This window comes from Salmo salar, chromosome ssa11 (genome assembly GCF_905237065.1).
Source record: "Salmo salar chromosome ssa11, Ssal_v3.1, whole genome shotgun sequence".
NCBI lineage: Eukaryota > Metazoa > Chordata > Actinopteri > Salmoniformes > Salmonidae > Salmo > Salmo salar.
In genome coordinates, this window is record NC_059452.1 from 49,236,911 (window position 1) to 49,249,645 (window position 12,735).

Below are 12,735 nucleotides of genomic sequence, written 5' to 3' on the forward strand. Positions count from 1 at the left end.
CACAGACAACACTCCAGGTAACATGGTTAGTTAACCATTACCAAACCACAGACAACACTCCAGGTAACATGGTTAGTTATATATTACCAAACCACAGACAACATTCCAGTTAACATGGTTAGTTATATATTCCCAAACCACAGACAACACTCCAGGTAACATGGTTAGTTATATATTACCAAACCACAGACAACACTCCAGGTAACATGGTTAGTTAACCATTACCAAACCACAGACAACACTCCAGGTAGCATGGTTAGTTAACCATTACCAAACCACAGACAACACTCCAGGTAACATGGTTAGTTATATATTACCAAACCACAAACAACACTCCAGGTAACATGGTTAGTTATATATTACCAAACCACAGACAACACTCCAGGTAACATGGTTAGTTAACCATTACCAAACCACAGACAACACTCCAGGTAAAATGGTTAGTTATATATTACCAAACCACAGACAACACTCCAGATAACATGGTTAGTTATATATTACCAAACCACAGACAACACTCCAGGTGAAATGGTTAGTTAACCATTACCAATCCACAGACAACACTCCAGGTAACATGGTTAGTTATATATTACCAAACCACAGACAACACTCCAGGTAACATGGTTGGTTATATATTACCAAACCACAGACAACACTCCAGGTAACATGGTTAGTTACCCATTACCAAACCACAGACAACACTCCAGGTAACATGGTTAGTTATATATTACGAAACCACAGACAACACTCCAGGTAACATGGTTAGTTAACCATTACTAAACCACAGACAACACTCCAGTTAACATGGTTAGTTATATATTACCAAACCACAGACAACACTCCAGGTAACATGGTTAGTTAACCATTACCAAACCACAGACAACACTCCAGGTAACATGGTTAGTTATATATAACCAAACCACAGACAACACTCCAGGTAACATGGTTAGTTATATATAACCAAACCACAGACAACACTCCAGGTAACATGGTTAGTTATATATTACCAAACCACAGACAACACTCCAGGTAACATGGTTAGTTATATATTACAAAACCACAGACAACACTCCAGGTAACATGGTTAGTTAACCATTACCAAACCACAGACAACACTCCAGGTAACATGGTTAGTTATATATTACCAAACCACAGACAACACTCCAGGTAACATGGTTAGTTAACCATTACCAAACCACAGACAACACTCCAGGTAACATGGTTAGTTATATATTACCAAACCACAGACAACACTCCAGGTAACATGGTTAGTTATATGTTACCAAACCACAGACAACACTCCAGGTAACATGGTTAGTTATATATTACCAAACCACAGACAACACTCCAGGTAACATGGTTAGTTATATATTACCAAACCACAGACAACACTCCAGGTAACATGGTTAGTTATATATTACCAAACCACAGACAACACTCCAGGTAACATGGTTAGTTAACCATTACCAAACCACAGACAACACTCCAGGTAACATGGTTAGTTAACCATTACCAAACCACAGACAACACTCCAGGTAACATGGTTAGTTAACCATTACCAAACCACAGACAACACTCCAGGTAACATGGTTAGTTATATATTACCAAACCACAGACAACACTCCAGGTAACATGGTTAGTTAACCATTACCAAACCACAGACAACACTCCAGGTAACATGGTTAGTTATATATTACCAAACCACAGACAACACTCCAGGTAACATGGTTAGTTATATATTACCAAGCCACAGACAACACTCCAGGTGACATGGTTAGTTAACCATTACCAAACCACAGACAACACTCCAGGTAACATGGTTAGTTTTATATTACCAAACCACAGACAACACTCCAGTTGACATGGTTAGTTAACCATTACCAAACCACAGACAACACTCCAGGTAACATGGCTAGTTATATATTACCAAACCACAGACAACACTCCAGGTAACATGGTTAGTTATATATTACAAAACCACAGACAACACTCCAGGTAACATGGTTAGTTAACCATTACCAAACCACAGACAACACTCCAGGTAACATGGTTAGTTATATATTACCAAACCACAGACAACACTCCAGGTAACATGGTTAGTTAACCATTACCAAACCACAGACAACACTCCAGGTAACATGGTTAGTTAACCATTACGAAACCACAGACAACACTCCAGGTAACATGGTTAGTTATATATTACCAAACCACAGACAACACTCCAGGTAACATGGTTAGTTAACCATTACCAAACCACAGACAACACTCCAGGTAACATGGTTAGTTATATATTACCAAACCACAGACAACATTCCAGTTAACATGGTTAGTTATATATTCCCAAACCACAGACAACACTCCAGGTAACATGGTTAGTTATATATTACCAAACCACAGACAACACTCCAGGTAACATGGTTAGTTAACCATTACCAAACCACAGACAACACTCCAGGTAGCATGGTTAGTTAACCATTACCAAACCACAGACAACACTCCAGGTAACATGGTTAGTTATATATTACCAAACCACAAACAACACTCCAGGTAACATGGTTAGTTATATATTACCAAACCACAGACAACACTCCAGGTAACATGGTTAGTTAACCATTACCAAACCACAGACAACACTCCAGGTAAAATGGTTAGTTATATATTACCAAACCACAGACAACACTCCAGATAACATGGTTAGTTATATATTACCAAACCACAGACAACACTCCAGGTGAAATGGTTAGTTAACCATTACCAATCCACAGACAACACTCCAGGTAACATGGTTAGTTATATATTACGAAACCACAGACAACACTCCAGGTAACATGGTTAGTTAACCATTACTAAACCACAGACAACACTCCAGTTAACATGGTTAGTTATATATTACCAAACCACAGACAACACTCCAGGTAACATGGTTAGTTAACCATTACCAAACCACAGACAACACTCCAGGTAACATGGTTAGTTATATATAACCAAACCACAGACAACACTCCAGGTAACATGGTTAGTTATATATTACCAAACCACAGACAACACTCCAGGTAACATGGTTAGTTATATATTACAAAACCACAGACAACACTCCAGGTAACATGGTTAGTTAACCATTACCAAACCACAGACAACACTCCAGGTAACATGGTTAGTTATATATTACCAAACCACAGACAACACTCCAGGTAACATGGTTAGTTAACCATTACCAAACCACAGACAACACTCCAGGTAACATGGTTAGTTATATATTACCAAACCACAGACAACACTCCAGGTAACATGGTTAGTTATATGTTACCAAACCACAGACAACACTCCAGGTAACATGGTTAGTTATATATTACCAAACCACAGACAACACTCCAGGTAACATGGTTAGTTAACCATTACCAAACCACAGACAACACTCCAGGTAACATGGTTAGTTATATATTACCAAACCACAGACAACACTCCAGGTAACATGGTTAGTTAACCATTACCAAACCACAGACAACACTCCAGGTAACATGGTTAGTTAACCATTACCAAACCACAGACAACACTCCAGGTAACATGGTTAGTTAACCATTACCAAACCACAGACAACACTCCAGGTAACATGGTTAGTTATATATTACCAAACCACAGACAACACTCCAGGTAACATGGTTAGTTATATATTACCAAGCCACAGACAACACTCCAGGTGACATGGTTAGTTAACCATTACCAAACCACAGACAACACTCCAGGTAACATGGTTAGTTATATATTACCAAACCACAGACAACACTCCAGGTAACATGGTTAGTTAACCATTACCAAACCACAGACAACACTCCAGGTAACATGGTTAGTTAACCATTACGAAACCACAGACAACACTCCAGGTAACATGGTTAGTTATATATTACCAAACCACAGACAACACTCCAGGTAACATGGTTAGTTAACCATTACCAAACCACAGACAACACTCCAGGTAACATGGTTAGTTATATATTACCAAACCACAGACAACATTCCAGTTAACATGGTTAGTTATATATTCCCAAACCACAGACAACACTCCAGGTAACATGGTTAGTTATATATTACCAAACCACAGACAACACTCCAGGTAACATGGTTAGTTAACCATTACCAAACCACAGACAACACTCCAGGTAGCATGGTTAGTTAACCATTACCAAACCACAGACAACACTCCAGGTAACATGGTTAGTTATATATTACCAAACCACAAACAACACTCCAGGTAACATGGTTAGTTATATATTACCAAACCACAGACAACACTCCAGGTAACATGGTTAGTTAACCATTACCAAACCACAGACAACACTCCAGGTAAAATGGTTAGTTATATATTACCAAACCACAGACAACACTCCAGATAACATGGTTAGTTATATATTACCAAACCACAGACAACACTCCAGGTGAAATGGTTAGTTAACCATTACCAATCCACAGACAACACTCCAGGTAACATGGTTAGTTATATATTACCAAACCACAGACAACACTCCAGGTAACATTGTTAGTTATATATTACCAAACCACAGACAACACTCCAGGTAACATGGTTAGTTACCCATTACCAAACCACAGACAACACTCCAGGTAACATGGTTAGTTATATATTACGAAACCACAGACAACACTCCAGGTAACATGGTTAGTTAACCATTACTAAACCACAGACAACACTCCAGTTAACATGGTTAGTTATATATTACCAAACCACAGACAACACTCCAGGTAACATGGTTAGTTAACCATTACCAAACCACAGACAACACTCCAGGTAACATGGTTAGTTATATATAACCAAACCACAGACAACACTCCAGGTAACATGGTTAGTTATATATTACCAAACCACAGACAACACTCCAGGTAACATGGTTAGTTATATATTACAAAACCACAGACAACACTCCAGGTAACATGGTTAGTTAACCATTACCAAACCACAGACAACACTCCAGGTAACATGGTTAGTTATATATTACCAAACCACAGACAACACTCCAGGTAACATGGTTAGTTAACCATTACCAAACCACAGACAACACTCCAGGTAACATGGTTAGTTATATATTACCAAACCACAGACAACACTCCAGGTAACATGGTTAGTTATATGTTACCAAACCACAGACAACACTCCAGGTAACATGGTTAGTTATATATTACCAAACCACAGACAACACTCCAGGTAACATGGTTAGTTAACCATTACCAAACCACAGACAACACTCCAGGTAACATGGTTAGTTATATATTACCAAACCACAGACAACACTCCAGGTAACATGGTTAGTTATATATTACCAAGCCACAGACAACACTCCAGGTGACATGGTTAGTTAACCATTACCAAGCCACAGACAACACTCCAGGTGACATGGTTAGTTAACCATTACCAAACCACAGACAACACTCCAGGTAACATGGTTAGTTATATATTACCAAACCACAGACAACACTCCAGGTAACATGGTTAGTTATATATTACCAAGCCACAGACAACACTCCAGGTGACATGGTTAGTTAACCATTACCAAACCACAGACAACACTCCAGGTAACATGGTTAGTTTTATATTACCAAACCACAGACAACACTCCAGTTGACATGGTTAGTTAACCATTACCAAACCACAGACAACACTCCAGGTAACATGGCTAGTTATATATTACCAAACCACAGACAACACTCCAGGTTACATGGTTAGTTATATATTACAAAACCACAGAAAACACTCCAGGTAACATGGTTAGTTAACCATTATCAAAACACAGACAACACTCCAGGTAACATGGTTAGTTATATATTACCAAACCACAGACAACACTCCAGGTAACATGGTTAGTTAACCATTACCAAACCACAGACAACACTCCAGGTAACATGGTTAGTTATATATTACCAAACCACAGACAACACTCCAGGTAACATGGTTAGTTAACCATTACCAAACCACAGACAACACTCCAGGTAACATGGTTAGTTATATATTACCAAACCACAGACAACACTCCAGTTAACATGGTTAGTTATATATTCCCAAACCACAGACAACACTCCAGGTAACATGGTTAGTTATATATTACCAAACCACAGACAACACTCCAGGTAACATGGTTAGTTAACCATTACCAAACCACAGACAACACTCCAGGTAGCATGGTTAGTTAACCATTACCAAACCACAGACAACACTCCAGGTAACATGGTTAGTTATATATTACCAAACCACAAACAACACTCCAGGTAACATGGTTAGTTATATATTACCAAACCACAGACAACACTCCAGGTAACATGGTTAGTTAACCATTACCAAACCACAGACAACACTCCAGGTAAAATGGTTAGTTATATATTACCAAACCACAGACAACACTCCAGATAACATGGTTAGTTATATATTACCAAACCACAGACAACACTCCAGGTGAAATGGTTAGTTAACCATTACCAATCCACAGACAACACTCCAGGTAACATGGTTAGTTATATATTACCAAACCACAGACAACACTCCAGGTAACATGGTTAGTTATATATTACCAAACCACAGACAACACTCCAGGTAACATGGTTAGTTACCCATTACCAAACCACAGACAACACTCCAGGTAACATGGTTAGTTATATATTACGAAACCACAGACAACACTCCAGGTAACATGGTTAGTTAACCATTACTAAACCACAGACAACACTCCAGTTAACATGGTTAGTTATATATTACCAAACCACAGACAACACTCCAGGTAACATGGTTAGTTAACCATTACCAAACCACAGACAACACTCCAGGTAACATGGTTAGTTATATATAACCAAACCACAGACAACACTCCAGGTAACATGGTTAGTTATATATTACCAAACCACAGACAACACTCCAGGTAACATGGTTAGTTATATATTACAAAACCACAGACAACACTCCAGGTAACATGGTTAGTTAACCATTACCAAACCACAGACAACACTCCAGGTAACATGGTTAGTTATATATTACCAAACCACAGACAACACTCCAGGTAACATGGTTAGTTAACCATTACCAAACCACAGACAACACTCCAGGTAACATGGTTAGTTATATATTACCAAACCACAGACAACACTCCAGGTAACATGGTTAGTTAACCATTACCAAACCACAGACAACACTCCAGGTAACATGGTTAGTTAACCATTACCAAACCACAGACAACACTCCAGGTAACATGGTTAGTTATATATTACCAAACCACAGACAACACTCCAGGTAACATGGTTAGTTAACCATTACCAAACCACAGACAACACTCCAGGTAACATGGTTAGTTATATATTACCAAACCACAGACAACACTCCAGGTAACATGGTTAGTTATATATTACCAAGCCACAGACAACACTCCAGGTGACATGGTTAGTTAACCATTACCAAACCACAGACAACACTCCAGGTAACATGGTTAGTTATATATTACCAAACCACAGACAACACTCCAGTTGACATGGTTAGTTAACCATTACCAAACCACAGACAACACTCCAGGTAACATGGCTAGTTATATATTACCAAACCACAGACAACACTCCAGGTAACATGGTTAGTTAACCATTACCAAACCACAGACAACACTCCAGGTAACATGGTTAGTTAACCATTACCAAACCACAGACAACACTCCAGGTAACATGGTTAGTTATATATTACCAAACCACAGACAACACTCCAGGTAACATGGTTAGTTATATGTTACCAAACCACAGACAACACTCCAGGTAACATGGTTAGTTATATATTACCAAACCACAGACAACACTCCAGGTAACATGGTTAGTTATATATTACCAAACCACAGACAACACTCCAGGTAACATGGTTAGTTATATATTACCAAACCACAGACAACACTCCAGTTGACATGGTTAGTTAACCATTACCAAACCACAGACAACACTCCAGGTAACATGGCTAGTTATATATTACCAAACCACAGACAACACTCCAGGTTACATGGTTAGTTATATATTACAAAACCACAGAAAACACTCCAGGTAACATGGTTAGTTAACCATTATCAAAACACAGACAACACTCCAGGTAACATGGTTAGTTATATATTACCAAACCACAGACAACACTCCAGGTAACATGGTTAGTTAACCATTACCAAACCACAGACAACACTCCAGGTAACATGGTTAGTTATATATTACCAAACCACAGACAACACTCCAGGTAACATGGTTAGTTAACCATTACCAAACCACAGACAACACTCCAGGTAACATGGTTAGTTATATATTACCAAACCACAGACAACATTCCAGTTAACATGGTTAGTTATATATTCCCAAACCACAGACAACACTCCAGGTAACATGGTTAGTTATATATTACCAAACCACAGACAACACTCCAGGTAACATGGTTAGTTAACCATTACCAAACCACAGACAACACTCCAGGTAGCATGGTTAGTTAACCATTACCAAACCACAGACAACACTCCAGGTAACATGGTTAGTTATATATTACCAAACCACAAACAACACTCCAGGTAACATGGTTAGTTATATATTACCAAACCACAGACAACACTCCAGGTAACATGGTTAGTTAACCATTACCAAACCACAGACAACACTCCAGGTAAAATGGTTAGTTATATATTACCAAACCACAGACAACACTCCAGATAACATGGTTAGTTATATATTACCAAACCACAGACAACACTCCAGGTGAAATGGTTAGTTAACCATTACCAATCCACAGACAACACTCCAGGTAACATGGTTAGTTATATATTACCAAACCACAGACAACACTCCAGGTAACATTGTTAGTTATATATTACCAAACCACAGACAACACTCCAGGTAACATGGTTAGTTACCCATTACCAAACCACAGACAACACTCCAGGTAACATGGTTAGTTATATATTACGAAACCACAGACAACACTCCAGGTAACATGGTTAGTTAACCATTACTAAACCACAGACAACACTCCAGTTAACATGGTTAGTTATATATTACCAAACCACAGACAACACTCCAGGTAACATGGTTAGTTAACCATTACCAAACCACAGACAACACTCCAGGTAACATGGTTAGTTATATATAACCAAACCACAGACAACACTCCAGGTAACATGGTTAGTTATATATTACCAAACCACAGACAACACTCCAGGTAACATGGTTAGTTATATATTACAAAACCACAGACAACACTCCAGGTAACATGGTTAGTTAACCATTACCAAACCACAGACAACACTCCAGGTAACATGGTTAGTTATATATTACCAAACCACAGACAACACTCCAGGTAACATGGTTAGTTAACCATTACCAAACCACAGACAACACTCCAGGTAACATGGTTAGTTATATATTACCAAACCACAGACAACACTCCAGGTAACATGGTTAGTTAACCATTACCAAACCACAGACAACACTCCAGGTAACATGGTTAGTTAACCATTACCAAACCACAGACAACACTCCAGGTAACATGGTTAGTTATATATTACCAAACCACAGACAACACTCCAGGTAACATGGTTAGTTAACCATTACCAAACCACAGACAACACTCCAGGTAACATGGTTAGTTATATATTACCAAACCACAGACAACACTCCAGGTAACATGGTTAGTTATATATTACCAAGCCACAGACAACACTCCAGGTGACATGGTTAGTTAACCATTACCAAACCACAGACAACACTCCAGGTAACATGGTTAGTTATATATTACCAAACCACAGACAACACTCCAGTTGACATGGTTAGTTAACCATTACCAAACCACAGACAACACTCCAGGTAACATGGCTAGTTATATATTACCAAACCACAGACAACACTCCAGGTGACATGGTTAGTTAACCATTACCAAACCACAGACAAAACTCCAGGTAACATGGTTAGTTAACCATTACCAAACCACAGACAACACTCCAGGTAACATGGTTAGTTATATATTACCAAACCACAGACAACACTCCAGGTAACATGGTTAGTTATATGTTACCAAACCACAGACAACACTCCAGGTAACATGGTTAGTTATATATTACCAAACCACAGACAACACTCCAGGTAACATGGTTAGTTATATATTACCAAACCACAGACAACACTCCAGGTAACATGGTTAGTTATATATTACCAAACCACAGACAACACTCCAGGTAACATGGTTAGTTAACCATTACCAAACCACAGACAACACTCCAGGTAACATGGTTAGTTAACCATTACCAAACCACAGACAACACTCCAGGTAACATGGTTAGTTAACCATTACCAAACCACAGACAACACTCCAGGTAACATGGTTAGTTATATATTACCAAACCACAGACAACACTCCAGGTAACATGGTTAGTTAACCATTACCAAACCACAGACAACACTCCAGGTAACATGGTTAGTTATATATTACCAAACCACAGACAACACTCCAGGTAACATGGTTAGTTATATATTACCAAGCCACAGACAACACTCCAGGTGACATGGTTAGTTAACCATTACCAAACCACAGACAACACTCCAGGTAACATGGTTAGTTTTATATTACCAAACCACAGACAACACTCCAGTTGACATGGTTAGTTAACCATTACCAAACCACAGACAACACTCCAGGTAACATGGCTAGTTATATATTACCAAACCACAGACAACACTCCAGGTAACATGGTTAGTTATATATTACAAAACCACAGACAACACTCCAGGTAACATGGTTAGTTAACCATTACCAAACCACAGACAACACTCCAGGTAACATGGTTAGTTATATATTACCAAACCACAGACAACACTCCAGGTAACATGGTTAGTTAACCATTACCAAACCACAGACAACACTCCAGGTAACATGGTTAGTTAACCATTACCAAACCACAGACAACACTCCAGGTAACATGGTTAGTTATATATTACCAAACCACAGACAACACTCCAGGTAACATGGTTAGTTAACCATTACCAAACCACAGACAACACTCCAGGTAACATGGTTAGTTATATATTACCAAACCACAGACAACATTCCAGTTAACATGGTTAGTTATATATTCCCAAACCACAGACAACACTCCAGGTAACATGGTTAGTTATATATTACCAAACCACAGACAACACTCCAGGTAACATGGTTAGTTAACCATTACCAAACCACAGACAACACTCCAGGTAGCATGGTTAGTTAACCATTACCAAACCACAGACAACACTCCAGGTAACATGGTTAGTTATATATTACCAAACCACAAACAACACTCCAGGTAACATGGTTAGTTATATATTACCAAACCACAGACAACACTCCAGGTAACATGGTTAGTTAACCATTACCAAACCACAGACAACACTCCAGGTAAAATGGTTAGTTATATATTACCAAACCACAGACAACACTCCAGGTAACATGGTTAGTTATATGTTACCAAACCACAGACAACACTCCAGGTAACATGGTTAGTTATATATTACCAAACCACAGACAACACTCCAGGTAACATGGTTAGTTATATATTACCAAACCACAGACAACACTCCAGGTAACATGGTTAGTTATATATTACCAAACCACAGACAACACTCCAGGTAACATGGTTAGTTAACCATTACCAAACCACAGACAACACTCCAGGTAACATGGTTAGTTAACCATTACCAAACCACAGACAACACTCCAGGTAACATGGTTAGTTAACCATTACCAAACCACAGACAACACTCCAGGTAACATGGTTAGTTATATATTACCAAACCACAGACAACACTCCAGGTAACATGGTTAGTTAACCATTACCAAACCACAGACAACACTCCAGGTAACATGGTTAGTTATATATTACCAAACCACAGACAACACTCCAGGTAACATGGTTAGTTATATATTACCAAGCCACAGACAACACTCCAGGTGACATGGTTAGTTAACCATTACCAAACCACAGACAACACTCCAGGTAACATGGTTAGTTATATATTACCAAACCACAGACAACACTCCAGTTGACATGGTTAGTTAACCATTACCAAACCACAGACAACACTCCAGGTAACATGGCTAGTTATATATTACCAAACCACAGACAACACTCCAGGTGACATGGTTAGTTAACCATTACCAAACCACAGACAAAACTCCAGGTAACATGGTTAGTTAACCATTACCAAACCACAGACAACACTCCAGGTAACATGGTTAGTTATATATTACCAAACCACAGACAACACTCCAGGTAACATGGTTAGTTATATGTTACCAAACCACAGACAACACTCCAGGTAACATGGTTAGTTATATATTACCAAACCACAGACAACACTCCAGGTAACATGGTTAGTTATATATTACCAAACCACAGACAACACTCCAGGTAACATGGTTAGTTATATATTACCAAACCACAGACAACACTCCAGGTAACATGGTTAGTTAACCATTACCAAACCACAGACAACACTCCAGGTAACATGGTTAGTTAACCATTACCAAACCACAGACAACACTCCAGGTAACATGGTTAGTTAACCATTACCAAACCACAGACAACACTCCAGGTAACATGGTTAGTTATATATTACCAAACCACAGACAACACTCCAGGTAACATGGTTAGTTAACCATTACCAAACCACAGACAACACTCCAGGTAACATGGTTAGTTATATATT

General features: G+C 38.7%; 1 protein-coding gene across 1 annotated transcript in view; it reads right to left on the reverse strand.

Moving 5' to 3' along the window:
- LOC106562491 (death-associated protein kinase 3) overlaps window positions 1-12,735 on the reverse strand; it is a 313,072-nt gene that overhangs the window by 134,257 nt on the left and 166,080 nt on the right. The gene's annotated exons all lie outside the window — the stretch shown is intronic.